The sequence below is a fragment of the Rattus norvegicus genome, chromosome 2 (assembly GCF_021556685.1).
Source record: "Rattus norvegicus strain SHRSP/BbbUtx chromosome 2, alternate assembly SHRSP_T2T, whole genome shotgun sequence".
Lineage (NCBI taxonomy): Eukaryota > Metazoa > Chordata > Mammalia > Rodentia > Muridae > Rattus > Rattus norvegicus.
The window spans coordinates 248,452,300-248,469,071 of NC_141535.1; the positions used below are offsets into that span (position 1 = coordinate 248,452,300).

The 16,772-nt window shown below is 40.1% G+C and overlaps 1 protein-coding gene across 1 annotated transcript in view; it reads left to right on the top strand.

Moving 5' to 3' along the window:
• Negr1 (neuronal growth regulator 1) overlaps positions 1–16,772 on the top strand; it is a 736,493-nt gene that overhangs the window by 601,420 nt on the left and 118,301 nt on the right.

A 16,772-nucleotide genomic window follows, 5' to 3' on the forward strand; every position in this document is an offset into this window, starting at 1 on the left:
CACAAGACTGTTTCTCTCAGCAATAGCAGATGCAGTAGCTGTAGGATGAGCTTGTTGAATTAGTTTCAAATACCAAAGAAGTAACACAGATTTCCTAGGTGACCACCCACCAGGCTGATGCTTCTATTAGGACCATGCAGCATCCAGAGAACCCAGGGCTGGGCAGCAGTCAGAGACTTCCCTTTGTCGTTAAGACCTAGAAAACAGCATTTACATTTTATACTTGACATTTCCAATGAAGTCAGTAACATCAAAACATTTAGCAATATCAGAGAGCCAGGGAAGAATGGCTCCTGACCACTGTGGGGAGAAGAGAGGAAGGTGGTGGTGGTTGTATTCCCAGTTCCTAATTTTGTTCAGATGTCCTGGAGCCTGTGTGGAAATGCAGACTAATGCTGTAGTTCTGTGTCAGAGCTAGAGTCTGGCCTTCACACCTACAGGGAAGGAGACACAGAAGGTTCAAAAACTGCAGTGAGTCACACAGCCAGGCTCTCCAAGAAGCTAGATCTCAGAAGAGCTTGCTCAGCCTGTATTCTCCATTTTAGATATCCCTTTCAAAAGTCCAGGCAGTCTACTTGTCTTATCCCTTAGATTTAGGAGATGGTGGTGGACTGGCACAACCTTAACAAGTAAACATGAGCTAAGCATACATGTAAAGAAACCCTGGAATACTGATCTAATTATGTAGAGCAGACCATCCCAGAGCATCATGCACATATGTGCATCGTCAGCTCATTCTGTAAAGTGAAAGTACAGATGGAGTCACTCCACGGTGTGAAGCTGGTCTATGGATTCAGCATAAAAGGTCAGTCTCTCAGAGACAGAGCTTGAAGGCCAGGATTTCAGTTGCTCTCTCTATGTAGGTGACTTGACTCCATAATGCAGGTGACACCCCAAGGGCCCCCCAGTCAGAAGCAGAACCGCCGTGTGATTTTATGCACAGGAAGGTGAGACCTTAGGACTTGAGAGTTGTCCAGAATTTATTTTCTCCTGTCAGAACATGGCCTTTGAGCTTTCCCATCTCAGGTTTCCTCAAAGGCTTCTCTGCCAGGCTTCTCGGTAATAGAAAACTGTTTTAAGATAATAATCAGCAACATGGTCACCTTTTATCGGGTGCTTGCCAGCTTTTCCTCCAGGGCCCATCTGAAGATGTAACACACCAAAGGCGAAGGCACCATTTCTATTCATTTACTAGTGTCTGGCACAGTGATACATGAAACCAGGCACAGTTATTAACTGGCAGTGTTTCCATGGCAATAACTTCAACACTGAGGAAGCTTAATGTGTTTAGCATTTACAAAACAAGCTTGAACACACAGATATATTTCAGCAGCCATCCTCCCAAAAGCCTGCTATGAAAAGTCGTCGGACCTCAAATGCACATGCCCTGTGTTGGAAAAATCAATGTATATGATTGGCAGCAATTTGGAATACCTGCCAATAGAAATCTCTGTAGGATTTGCTTTTCTCAATCATGAGAGAGAGTTAATGTGCGAGGGAGGGAGTATTGTGGATGGCTGTGCCTCCTGTTCAGAATTCTTAGGATCTGTGTGTTCCAAGCCATTCCTTGAATTGCACACTGCAGAGAGGCTCCATGGGTCTGGATCCAAGCAGAGCCTCGCATCTTGAATATTTACAGACTTCTTCCCCAAGAGCAGTTAGAATCTCTCAGAATCTCAAAGGCTCCTTTTTGCCTTTGTTGAAATTTGCTGTGTGTCACAAGCCTAATGGGCACTTTCAGTAGCTGTCATTAAGAATAAGGAATGGAGGTTGGGGAGGTCAGCAATGCTTTGATGGCTTATGAGAGCTTTAAGCTCGAATGAATAACTTGCGGTGGGGCTAAAATCAAGTATATTGAAACCCAGAAATGATCGATATTCAAATATAAAAGGAAATGGCTGATACTCAGAGTTCGTTGTGAAGGAATCACCCCAAAGCGTGGCTGAGATATGTCACTATCACCTGGTATGGGGTGGCCACCCACTCTGCTCTGTCCTATAATGAGTGAAAATCAGCTGTGATAGTCAAGTTACAGGGTGTGTGTTGCCTTCACCCCGTGGGTTGTTGGAAATGCAAATTCATCATGCCATCTGTGTGGAAGGAGCTCCCATTTCAGGTCCGGAAACTCACCTTTGTTAGTATGTTAGTTGTATGTTTTGGACAGCTACTTCAACGTGTTTCTTGACAGACAAGATTATCAATCATACAGAAAACTCCTGCCAAACTTATTTTATTTTATTTTTTAGAATGCCAAATGTTGACACTGGATCAGATGATGATTAACTGTGGATGGACTAGAGCCTCGGGGAATTACAAAATTTGATTTGTATTGACAAAAATGATGCAACCCCAGGCTGCCTAACTGCTTTCCTACACAACCAAACACACAACTCCCTCATCTTGACTTTGAGAAAACTTCAGATAAGTCTGTCTCAGAATACATTCATGAGTAAGAAAGATGCAATGATAAGTTCTGTTCACAAAATATATTCTACTCGCTATTAATTTTCACAAGATATATGAGCCCTTAACACAATAATCCATTATATTTAACACAGTGCCTAAAACGAAAGTTCCCTTTGACTGACACACCATCGGTTTAGTCCAGCCATTAGGTCAATACATCTGTCCAGAGTGACAGGTATCACAGCTCTGAGAATGATGTGGTGTAGACTCTGCCCAGCAGAGCACTGGCTTGGGTTCAGCTGTTTCCCCAGCATAAAGCAAAAAGGAAAATAGACACAAATAGACACAATAGAGGTCACCTTAACAGTATCTTCATCTCAATTAAGAAACACGGGAAAGAGATGTGGAGTTCCATGGGTTGGGAGGAGAGGTAGGCAGAAGATGAGGAGAAAACAGAAACAGAAAGCATTTTACAAAAAAGTTTATTTTCAGTTAAAAAATTCTAGAAAAGGAAAACTTAAAGATGAAAAAAACAGGAAATGTTTAATGAGGAAATGTTTGATGAGGAAATTAAACAGACATATTGACAACAAAGAATAATGATAAAAGTGTTGGGCCACCCTGCCATCCACATGTTCTGGAGAACCATCATTAATTCGACTACACTGTAGGTTAGCTTTCCTTATGGTCCATGATGACTTGTTTATCAGAGTTAACTATTACATCTTCATACATATAATATATATACACGCACATAGCATATACACATACACATGTACATCATATATATACATCATGTATACACATAAATATATAACATACATATACACATATACATAATCATATATACATCATATATACATACACATATACATATCATATACACTCATATGTATGTATGTACACACACATATATATATATACATATATATATACTTTTTAAAGAAATGGCTAAGGCTATAATAGTAGTTTTCCTTGAAAATTAATGAATAACTACTGTAAATAAAGTTTATAAATGCCCTTAAAATATTTTAGCAATAAGAAAAATTAAACACTAGAAGTATGTATTTTTAAACAAGATGCTTATAATGCCGATTTTATTATGATTCAGACAATAAGGGGATGTTAGATTATCAGGAGGTTGCTACCTGTCATCTCCCAGTTTTAAATGTAAGCAACTTTATTTATTTTAAAGCCAAACTGATACTAAGTACAACTCCAGTTGATGGAGCTGGGGCATAAGAGCAAATTCAGACTGTCGACAAGCTGTGGTCTGTTGCAATAAGGATGAACACATCATTCCATGGGAGCCAACACCTTTGGTGTCTCATGTCAAAGCCTGCATATAAGGAGCCTGGGTCTCTAAGAACAACACAGTTTCGTGATCTGTGGAAGTGACTTGTCTGGTAAAGCATGAAGTCTTGATTCAATACCCAAAGCTCAAAAACAAAGCAAAACAGGGCAGCACATACATAACTCCAGCTAGAAAGTCCAGCAAACCTAACATACTTAGTATGCTCCATGTAAGGGGAGACGCTGCAATCTGAACTCGACAGGCAAACATGTGCCTGAATTATGAACAGGCAAACACGTGCATGCACACAAACACACAACACATACACACACATGCACACACACACACACACACACACACACACACACACACACACTACATACACACTCCACTGAATCTTGTTTTAAAAGACCAAAAACTGCTAAATACTTCATAGCTTTTCAGTCATGAGCTCCCTTAGGAAATGCCCCCACGTGTGTTTATCACTGATGACAAAACAAGGTTTTTCTTGATGTGACAAGTCTTTTGACACAACCTGCTGAATTTAAGAGTCCAGTCAACACTACAGTTGTGTAACTTGGGAGATGGCCATGTCCTGGAATGCATCAGCTGGCACGGGAATGGGAAGCATGCTTGTGAATGTGATGTCCACCCTAGTAGTGACAACTGCTGTGTCTCATCTGTTCCCTCTTCACCTAAAAATGTGGGTTAAGTCATCCATCTACATCCCTCCTGGGAGAGGCCCTCGGTGGCCTCCACTGCAATGATGCTTTCCGTGTTCTATGCCCAGAGAGAATGCTGCACCTCACTCTTGATAACCAGAATCAATAAACAGCCAGAATAATGTTCAGGTGTTAGATATTTATCTCTGCGTCTCTGAATTCATAAGAGAGGGAACAGTATGTCACCCCAGCCACGCTGGATTATTTTTGTTTAAATAAATAAACATTAGAAACTTTAAACCACAATCTACTTTGTTAGGGAAGATTTTAGAGAAACATGAGATGATAAATTATCCTAGCAACAGCCATACATTTCACCTGTTTCTCCACCACAGTTTCATAGAACCTTATGTCCATTGGCAAGTGACGTTCCTCTTCCTCTTTCAGACTGAAGAGTTTGCAGGCTCACTTACCCACAGTTTCTTTCTCACTCACCTTTTCCCTCAACACTAGATGTTGGAAGTTCTTATCAATTAGTTCCTTTCTAATATGAACTGATTCACTAACTTTTCTAAGATTCTAAAATGTATATATTACCCTTTAATAACAGCTAACAAAGAAATTCTCTGTATATAACCCATATACAACACATAAATGCCTATAATTTTTTAATTTTAATTTGAATGTCTACACATGTAAACATATATGCACACCATGCATATTTTGGAGGACTGGTTATATATGTCTGTACATGTTATTTTTCTTATGTTTATTATAGGCAGACTCACATCTCCACTGCTATGATGTTTAACACTTCTCTGGGAATCGTCCCTTAGCAACTTCAGTAGACATCACATGAGCATGAACAAATTACTTATTTTCTGACTCTGCTCTTCTGTCATACAGTGGCTCCTAAGACCCTCTAGTGCCCCTGGAAGCCCAGATCTACTCCTTCTCAGATTTTCTCAGGATATCGTCTCCTGACAAACTCTCTAAAGTAAAAGACTGAGCTGATGCAAGCACAGACTGGGCATGGAGCAGAAATTATGAGGAGGCACATTCTCTCAAGAGCCACACTTCATAGGCCAGTAATGAAAATGGCATACTTATCACATCTAAGGAAATCAGGAATCCACCTGATAGTGAGAAGAAGAAACCATTTCCTTAGGTATCTGGAGCAGGTGGATGGGTGGAATGGAATGCTATTGTTTTGTGGATCATTGCAATTAAATATTGTATCAGTGTATTGTCTTTGTGTGAACTGCTATGTCAAAAGCTGTAAGATTAAGTGAGTCACAAGAGAAGGAAGGGCCAGGGCAGGGATGATGCGAGTATGGGTGCTGTTGAATCCCTTGCTGGCTTGTAGACTCTTTGCTGTGGATTGGGTCCTTACACAACAGGAAGACAGTGAGACACAAATATCAACCCTGAGAATTCCCTGGTATTCATGAGACCCTAGGTCTGGTCTCTAATATTGCAAAGGCAAGGAAGGCACTAATAGCATTTCTGAGGCTCCACATTCATGACTTCATCATTCCCCAAACCACACCTCTTATATATCAAAACATTTGTATTGGAGTTTGAGATTTCAACATATAAATGTGGAGTGATACAAACATTTGATGTTTATTTTAGTGATGCTCTCTATTGTGACCTGATCAATAACAGAAAAAATCTAGAAAGCATAATGCAGAACACTGAATTTCTACACAAACATACACATATAACATATATTATCTACACACTCCCATTGTGTGACAATCAAATAACACTAGAGGAAATGAACAGCTTACCTGAAATTTGCTTTAAGTATCAAGAAGTCAGGAAAGTCCCAAACATTATTGGCAATACTGAACTCAGAGGCTCACAAGAAGTGCAGACTATGGGACTGAAGTATAGGCAATAAGGAGGCTTATCAATTTCTGTATCATTTCTGCCTTTGGATAGAAATATTATTTTTAGAGCAATCTTCCCTCAAACTACTTTTCTAAACTCAGCAACTACATTCAAAGCAAACTCTTTATAAAAACACACTTCTGAAATTGTACCAAACTGTGCAATACTCAATCAATTTTATCTCAAGCTCATAGTTTGGGAATATGATAGAAATACAGATAAAAGAGGGAAAAGAAACAGAGAATAAAGAATGGTAGTGTAGGACTGCATCGCCTAAATAAATCAGGATGTATTCTCTCTCCCTTCAATTGTTTTCATATAAACATAACACTTATTCTAGACTTTAGTGAAGTCTTTGTCCCTTTAAAATTCATGTGTGAAAATTCCAACTCCAAGGCACCAATATCATCAGTTCTAGTCTTCAGTGAATGATCAAATACCAAATGGAATTCATGTCTCTTTGAGAGAGGCTCTATCTGTCCTGGACAGTCCAGAATCATCTACCAAAATGACCCTTACAAGTTCTCCAATTTTTCTTACCCACCCATCTCCTAGTGGGATGGTGGTAAGTTAACTCTGCTGTTTAGAGGAGGTCTAGTCTGTGGGGTTCTGTTCTGTCAGCCAAGTAGACTAAGACAGCCCCCAGCCCCTTAAATATCTTACTTCATCATGTTTTCTGTATGTTCATCCACTAAAGACTTAACAGTCAGTGTAGAACATCTCCTGGTGAAATTTTTAAGTGCAGTTGTAGTTGTTCTTGTTTTGATACAACCACAAGTCATCAGAAGAGAAGTAGAGGGTCCCTCCCTAGTTGTTCTTGTTTTGATACAACCACAAGTCATCAGAAGAGAAGTAGAGGGTCCCTCCCTGTTGGTGGAATGCTCCCTACCTTGTGTCATGTGAAGAAGCCTCAACATGCCTTTCCCTGGTTTCTCCTCAGCATCTATTCATCTTCTGATTCCTAAACCCCTGTCTTCCTTCATCCATTGGTTCCTCTGCAACTGTGTCTTGATTTGTGGAATGCAAGCTCTGCCAGTGATATCCTTATTATCTATTCCAAGAAGTTGCCCACTTTGCAAACTGCCTTGCAAACTCCTCACAGAGGAGGGTTCCTGGGAATGAATGAAGGGTTTATGGACTCTTCTACTGCAGTGAGATGAGAGTAGCACTAAATGGGCAACTTTTAAAAGTAGGCTAAGAATGGTCCAAGCAGTTGCTACATTCTTGGCATCTAAATTTATAGTGTCTACTAAGCCATGTAGAGTATTGTGCTCTAGCTTGTTGATAACCTTTTCTAATAGTGAACCAGCATGATAAATCTTCAGAAACATAGAAATCAAGTGGTATTGTTAGAAAGAACTGTGGGATCCTTTCTGAGCTCTGAGCAATTGATCCAAATCATCCTGCCTTGCAGAGATCATGGCAGTCTTTGTTGTTCCTTGGCTTGTGCCAGCACAAGTCCTGTCTCCATGGTTCTCCTCATACTGCCTTCTATTCTGCATGCCAGATAGGAAGTGAACTACGAGTGTGTGGTTTTGTGTCTTATCACTTATGCACGAGTAGACTAACAAGAGTCAATAATCAAATGATACAGAGCCTTTTAAATACACATAAAATTATTAAAAAGAACCTTATAAATCAATTAAAGATGGTTCTTCTACCCCAAAAACCATAATCCCTTTGAGCCTAACATGGCTCCTTCACTCCATGATTATTTTCTGCTTCTAATCTTACTTCTAAGTCCTCTGTCGTGCCCTGTGTCCCACTGCTCGGTAGCTAGTGAAGAATCTGAGCGTTAGCAGCCACTCTGTGTGGTCCTGCCTGCATGCCCACGGTTCAGCTATGTACTGTGCAGAGCACCTGTATTCTCCAGAAGAAATGTGCTCTGTACTGAGACCAACACAATTTGGGAAACCACAGGGAGAGACACTTCCTTCTCCTGTGGAAGCAAGTGGCTTATTCTCCAGACCACAGAGTCTGTTTACAAGAAATGACATGAATTATAAAAGTCTTAAAGGTTTATGTCCACATACAAAGAAGCATGAACAGGCTCACACGTTCCAGCTGTTTATTTTCCCTTTTCTTTCTTCTTCTTTGTTTCTTGATCATACCTTAATTCCCCAGTCACTCCAAGCCAAGGATTAAGTCAAGTGAGAGCACTACAGAAATCTGATCCAACCCTGCATGTGGGTAAAACACACAGAAAAGCTCAAAACAGCAAAGCACGGCTTCCTCCCAGCACAGCCTCAGGTATCCGTGCCAGTTCCTTCATGAGGCCTGTTTCCCTGCAGTATGAGCTCTGTTGGCTGCTTTGAGAAGAGGAGCCCAGGACTGTTCCTTGCCTTATAGAAATATTGTGCAAAATGTATTATAGTTGCTGACCGAGCTGCTCCTTAGAATTTTTTTAATTTGGTTGAGTGGCTGAGTGTGTGTGTGTGTGTGTGTGTGTGTGTGTGTGTGTGTGTGTGTGTGTGTGTGACAAAGCTCAGCCAGATGATAACTTACAAGAGTCAGATCTGGATCCCAGGATCAAATACAGGCCACTACTTGTGTTCTTTCTCTTAATTATCAATGCCAGGTGTGAAAGACTGAAAATATTGGCCAAATTTTTCACTTCTTTTTGTGCTAGTTTGGCATTTTCCAGTAAAATTATCTTTTTTCTTTGTCTCAAAATTTCCTCTATTAAAAAAATAAAACAACAAGGACTGAAGAGATGACTCACTGTTTAAAGTCACCGTCTGCTCCTGCAAAGAACCCAACTCTAGCCTTGAGGAATCTAGTACCCTCTTCTGGCCTCTGTGTGTACCCACATACACACACTTGCACATGCACACAGGCAAGCATGCACACACAAAGTAAATCTTAAAGAAAATGTAAACTTTATTGCTCCCATTTTTTAAGCTTTCTCTTTTTCTAAATAATAGCAAAGACCTAGCAACCATTTTTTGTCTCTCTATTTCTCTCAGTCAATAATTGATGATAATTTACTCTCCCTTGGTATGATTAGAGCACATTTTAAATTATCCATTTGCATTTGGTCTGTAATTAAAATTATGTGGCATTTAGGACATTATTCTGCAAAATGCTTCACAGGCTTTCTCCAATCCAGCACACAGAGTCCCGGTGCAAAGCTGCATAAAACACTGACAGAAGATAATTCTCTGTGAGTTCACACGCAGGCCATTTATCTACCAGCTCCCAGGTGATATACACAGATAGGGATTTTCAGGACATGTAGAATCTGCAGACTTATCCTCTCCTGCCGACCCTGAGTAGAAAGGAAGCCAAAGTCTCTCTGTCTGAATATAGTGCTTGGAGCACATGTATGCACCAACAAGCAAACAAGGATGTTCTTTGTGAGACTCTATTGCCCAGCAAGAATGACTCAATCACTTGTAAGAGGAGAAGGACATCTCCACACCCCTGTAAGCACATGCATGGCCTGATCCCATCTCGGTGTTCAGGGGACTTGTTTTGACCAATAAATTGGCAAAAGTGATGCATGCCACATCTACGTGGAAGTCATTGGAACTCTGAACAGTGTGTGTCAGACTTGCCCATGAGAGGAGTACATCCAGGTGTAGCCAGGGTAAAGTGACATAGAATCTTTACAAAGCTGCACCTGACTGGTGAGCAGCAAGGAGCATGAGGGCTAAGGACTTTGCTCTACTAACAGTTGAGCAGCATGTGCGAGGTCTTAATTACAATCTCCATACACACATGTGTGAGGTCTTAATTACAATCTCCATAATACACACACAGACATGCGTGGGCACACCACACACACGCACACATACACACACACACATACACACACACATGTATGGGCACACACACACACACATATACACACACACATATGGGCACACACTAAACACACACACACATGTATGGGCACACACACATACACACACACATATATATGGGCACACACTACACACACACATGTGTACATGTTCCTGAACATATAAACATAAGCATATACAACCACATGCATACATAGATTACATGAACACATAGTATGTCTTGTGAATGGAGCTACAGATTTTTGATTGACACCACAAAAAAAATTCTGGCTATAGATCAGTTTCTTTGTGTATATACAACTGACTTTCCTGAAAGGAAATAGAAACCCTAAACTGTAGGAAAGGAAGTGAATTAGTTAAATATTAAGACATTCCCAACAGCGATTTTTAAAGTAAATAAGAATCCCCAAGTCACATTTTGGCTTTTGCTTGAATAAATCTACATTTAGGAAAGCATATACCTTTCATAAAGATTTGACTGCAACTTGGATGGGAAAGCCTGTGGATGCTGGGGTAGAGATGACCTTGGGTCAGTGAGAAGGGTGCTGGGGATGAGATGCAGTAGGACAAGGTGCTAGGGCAGAGATATTTGTGGGTAGGTGGAACAGGATGCTGGGGTAGAGATGATTGTGGGTCAGTGGACAGGGTATTGGGGTAGAGATGACCTTGGGTCAGTAGGACAAGGTGCTGGGATAGAGACATCTAAGGGTCAGTGGACAGACAGGTTCTTAGCATCTGTGTGTCTGTGATGGGGTGATGGTAAATGCTACAATGTTCTTAATGTCCTTTCCTTACATCCAAAAATAGCCACAGGTGAAGTGGTGCTGTGTGCACAATGTCTTAAAGAAAGAAACAAGATCTCTTTGCCACCTCCTGCAATTCACAGTGTGAAATGGGGGTCAAGATCATGACAGAAAGGTGACACAGCAGGGCAACTTCTACTGAAAAAGTGTTTCCTTTAACTGTCACCCATGATTCTTGTTATCTTACCAAATCCTGCCTGATGTTTATTAATAACATAAATCAAACTTTGACATCTACCTGATCACTGAAAGCTTTTCAGCCATTAAAGAACAGAAAGATAATCAAGAATCTGTCCTCACCTCTTCTTCACACCTCTATTTCACTTCCATTTATAACCCAGCAATGAAACTGATCAAATCACATGACCTCAAAGAAGGAAGTAGGCCTGCACACGTTCGAAAGCATGGTTACTCATATATTTTAAAAACCCTAGCAAGAATGCTATTAGCCTCCTACACCGGGTGATTCACGGTGCTATATTTATTCATATTCATGAAAGAAAAAGGCCTTAAAAGAATGCCGTGCACTGATTATCCCTCTTTGATGTGGGAAGAACAGATACCAAAAGTGCACCAACACCATCTGTTCAATGCTGGAAACTCCAGGCTTCAATCTGGGGGCCTGTACAAGTCTGTGAGCCTGTACTTGCAGGATTTCTGCTGTGCAAAAGGTCCATGATGCAAACATGTCCAAACCTTAAATGCTTCTGTTTCAAATGACTATTGTTCAAACAGTGTAATTTTCCTTAAACAAAAAGAAAATGAGGATTATCCATTCAAGTTTAGCTTGAAGTAGGTATTGTATGCATGTGAGCATAGACATGACTTTATTACACTGTTTTTAAATTTACTTTTAAGGAGTTAAGTTCACTGAAGCCAGTGAACTCAGGGTCAAAACATCCTTTTTAAAATATCGTTGTCTTTTGTTTATCATCCCAACTGGAAAAAAATGTTGAAGGAAATGAGAATCCAACAAAAATTTTTCTAAGTGGAGCAAAAATCTCAGATCCCCTAACCCTAGAGAAGAAGAAATAGAATTACACTCTCCCATAACTGTGCCCCCTTTCAGTTGTCCAATGCAGAGTGGTCATACATACAAACAACAGTAAATTGTATGTATTTAAACATACATACACACACATACTACATGCATACATACAAAATAATGAAAAGCAAAAGCAAAGAGACCATCAATTTGAGAATGGAGAAATGGGAGGGTTAGAAGGAGAGGAGTTGAGAGGAGTTAGAGGAAGGAAATATAAGGGAAAAGGTGATACAATTCTATGTTAATTAGAATGCACTGAATTTTATATGAGGCCAGTGAGATGGCTCAGCATATAAAAGTGTTTGCCATGAATCGTGAAGACCTGACCCAAAACTCACATGGTTGAGAGAACCCAAATTCTGCATGTTGTCCTGACCCCTACTAATAAATAAATTTACAATAAATTTACATTGTGGGTTATCTCAAGCAACCAATGTGAAGTTCTACTAATCCTATATTATACTATAGAAGAATGTATAGAATTTGCTGAATCAAAACTCATAGCACCAGTTTGGAACATAATTCTGCTACAGAAAGTTGTCTCAGTATGTTTAAGACCTGTGTTACCCCAGCACCACTTAAAACAACAAGAGTGACTTCAAAATGATAAAGTTGAACTCTTGATCCCCTTGTGGCCCAAGAAGAAGACAGAGAGGAAGACAGAATTGAAGAACCACCCTCAGACCTGCTCTCATGGCGGAGGCCGGGATGTATTTTGCAGATACCGAACACCTCACATTCATTGCTACTTGGTCCATAATGTGTCACTGAAATAGGCTCTCAGTTATCATGTTGAATAAATATTGAACCTCAAAGCATTAAATGACATGTCAAAATTCACCCATTATACCAACAGAGTGGAGAATCAAGGCTATTCCTCCTTAAAGCTCTCAAGATTGTCCCCTGTGGGAAATTTCAGGGCTGAAATGCATACCTCAGGAGACTTTCCCACTTCAGGGAAGATGGCAGGTCCCAGACCTACTTTGTCCTGGTATATCCACACTCTGCTAGTGAAGTTACAGTCTGTGTTATGCTTCAGGCAACAAAGAGCACTGGTATTGAGAGGTAAATGCAATACTCAATGCCTTAACAAAAACCAAAGGTGGATGGTTTATTGGAAAGAAGTTGAATTTGCTCTTAAACAACATGGAGTTGAAGCCTACAGATGTGAGAGGCAGTTCTGTCTCCAAGTATCTGTAACTTTTTTCTTAAAAATGACAGTAAATTTACTGAGATCTGGGAAAATGACACCACCTAGGACATAAATGTATTCTTTCCTCAAGACCATTGAAAGCCTCAGTGTACATGATGGGCAGGGTAAGAAATTTGAGAGCAAAGATTGGGTTTAATTCTAGCTCTTATATTTATTAAATTTTTAGCCTTGACATAGGCTGAGGTTCATTTTCCTCTTCCTTTACATTAGAGATTGTAATGTCAGAGCCCTTGGTGTCCCTCAGGATCACAGTAGCTGTGAGTAAAAGACTAAAGGTATTTTAACACTGATCACTTTCAAACATAGATGTGACTGCATTTTCATCATCAACACAGAACCTTAGTCACCAGGCTGTTATCTGAATAGGACACCTACCACGGTCACCAGACTTGAAGAGAAGGTGATACAACTGCTTAGAGGACAAAACTGAAGATCCTGAAAGAGAGAGACTAGCCAAGTGTGAGGAGGTGATAAACCGATAGCTTCGTAAAATAGATCCAAGTCTAGGTCTTGTGATTTGGGGCATTAAGAAATAGACACCTTTAGGCTCTTTGAAGGTTTTCTAATAGAATGATGAACTTACGACTTAAGGTGTATTTGTATTGGCTGGTATTGTTTTGAGACTTTAGGTCCTGCGAAGATTGTGGAGTCAGTAAATAGTCAAACTGAAGCCCTGTCTGGCAGTGGTGTCACATTCTTTATGCATTCAGACTACCATGAAACTGCAAGGTACTGCTGTGAGTCTGTCTGCTTCATCTCTCTCTTCAGAAGCACTTACTGAGATACTAAACAGTGATGTTAGTTTGCTGGTGGATACTCAAAGCCCTGTGTTGTCAAACCCCACAGACACTGTGAAAGCAAACTTCATCGCATGCGAATATTACAAATTACACTGGATCTTAGAGTAACCTAGTGGAATTCAGATCCTGAAAATTTACCCAGCTGTGTGGCACTGAGGTAAGGAAGACAGGGCTGATCTAAGCAACTTGGCGAAATGGTCTTTAAATTTGATACTGGCAAACTGGAGTCAAAAAAAAAAAAAACACTGCAGTTGACAAATTCATTTCTATAGGTTTATAGCTAGCAAGTTTTTTAAAAGATTTATTTTATTTTATTTTATGTGCATGCATAACTATCTGGATGTATGTCTGTACACCATGGGCATACAGTTGCCACAGAGGTCACAAGAAGGACAAAAGGTAACAAAAGGACCTAGTAAGCCACTATATGTGTGTTCTGGAAATCAAAACTATGTCCTCAGGAAGAAGAGTCAGTTCTCTTAACCACTGAGCCATTTCTCCAGCCCCATAAGAAGTTTGGTCATAATATTAGCTGTATATTAGGTTGAGCAAATAAATAACTATATTATAATTAAAATAAAACTCATTTTTACATGAGTATATATTTATATGTGTGTATATATGTATACACACACACACACACACACACACACACATGAATGAGATGTTGTGATGAATGTGAATACAGGCACCTCTGACCCAGTCACACATAACTCCTCTCACACATAACTCCTCTGATGCAGTCTGCTGAGACACCCAGAAACACTGTCACACCAGGAATAGCCCCATCAACTGGCACCCTGGTCTCAATGTCTGGTGTCATGTCAAACAATCAGCTTGACTTAGCTCAATTGAACAAATGAGAAGTACCAGCTTTGGAGATCTCTCTCTCTCTCTCTCTCTCTCTCTCTCTCTCTCTCTCTCTCTCTCTCTCTCTTCTCTTTCTCTCTCTCTTTATCTCCTTTACATGCAGGGGGAGGGGGGAACTTTGCTGTAGTCTGGAAAACATTCTGCATTTGACTTCCTTCTCCCCACACTCCAGGCATCACAAAGCTAACATCAGTCCGGAGCTGATCAGTCCTTGGCTCCATTCCTTGTATGTCCTTGCCAAAAGCATTATGCTTTTGCATCCCAGAAGGGAAATGGGACACAAAAAAGGAAAAGGAAGATGTAAGCCACTACACTTAAATTAAGTGACTAATTCTTTATACACTGCAAGGGTTCAAAGTATTTGAGGGTCTTCATTGAGAAGCATCTTTCCTGGGTGCTTTAAAGGAATCCATACAATGTTGCATAAACTCCACCAAACCATGCCTTTCCTAAAGCCAGGCATTTTTGTAGTTTCCTGCACTTTCAAATTCTGCTCGTTCTGTGCAGAATAAAAGGCATGCATCTATTCAGACATTTTCTTTCTGCTGTTCTGCATATCTGCTGTCCTCAGGCACTTCTGATTAGGTGTATTTATCATCATATGTAGTCACAAACAAAAACCAAAAAAGACATTAGCGATGGGGGAACTCAGCACTCGTCTCTGCTTTCACAACAGAACACATCCTTCCTATAGGAAGGTTGGCTTTGAGAGCACCACAGCCTTTCCTTGCTATGCTTTGTTCTTGCTGTGTGTCATTGTGTATGAATTTGAATACATCTGTGAACTTGCAGTAAATGGATGGAAACCCAGTTTAAAACATTTCAGGATCCAGGGAAAGCGGTTGTACACACAAGAGGTAAGATGTACATGAAAACACACACACACACACATACACACACACACACACACACACACACTTCTGGGATTACCACATAAATCTTAATTAATCTGGTATAATTGTCACATTGGGTGCTTTGAACTTCACTGATCTCTTCACCAGGTAATGATCAGGTGACCACAGACATTCAGAGCAGGACGGTTTGCAGGTGTAGTTCATGATAATGCAAACCCTTTGCTCCAAAAGCTGAACCCCAAAAGAGAAACCCTGTCAGATGAGGATAGGGCTGATATCTGTGCACTAAAGTTTGATACATCTCAGCTCTCAGAATCCATCCAAAAAATATTTCATTTTCACTTAAGGACAAACGATCTAGAAAAATGACATTTTGTACTACACTTCATAATATTTTGTAAGCATGCTGGAATTCTGTATAGTTCATGATCTAGTCATTTCTTGACTGTCAGTGCTCATATTTTCTCACATTAGGTAACATCATGGGAAATGTGTTTTCTTGCTTATTTATTATTTAATTATTCATGAAGCTGTGTTAGGAATATAACCCAAAGTGTCACCCGTGATGGGCAAGTACTGTACCACTGAGCTATATGCCCTCCCTAGGAGATCAATCTTTCTGAGTTTCCTGAATGATAGGTAAGTATTTTACCAAATAAAACCACAACTATCAGAAGAGAAAAAGAGAGAAAAACAACTTGTCTTCCTGAAGCCTGTCTGTTGCTAAATCTGAGTGAGAAAATAAAAGGATATTTGAAGATATTCTTATGTCTTAGGATAGAGAAATAAGGTTTCGATGGAAACCTTCAGAAGGGCAGAGCGCAACCTCTCCTCGATTACTTAAGATGTGTGCTTCATGCTTACAAGCAGACACCACATCTGTGTTATCTTTATGAGTTCTCTACAAAATAAGCAGCAGTGTTTTAATTGCTAAGATTTAGGTAAAAACAAAATGTATTCTACACCAAGTTCAGAGAGGAGAATCTAACCCTCAAAGACAAGGAGAACATTATGAGGACAGCCTCCTCCTTTACCTTCACCCAGGCAGGCATTGCTAATCAACTTCCAAACTGTAATCTTCTTGGCCCAGTTGTCAATAACTACCACAAGGCAATCAGACCCT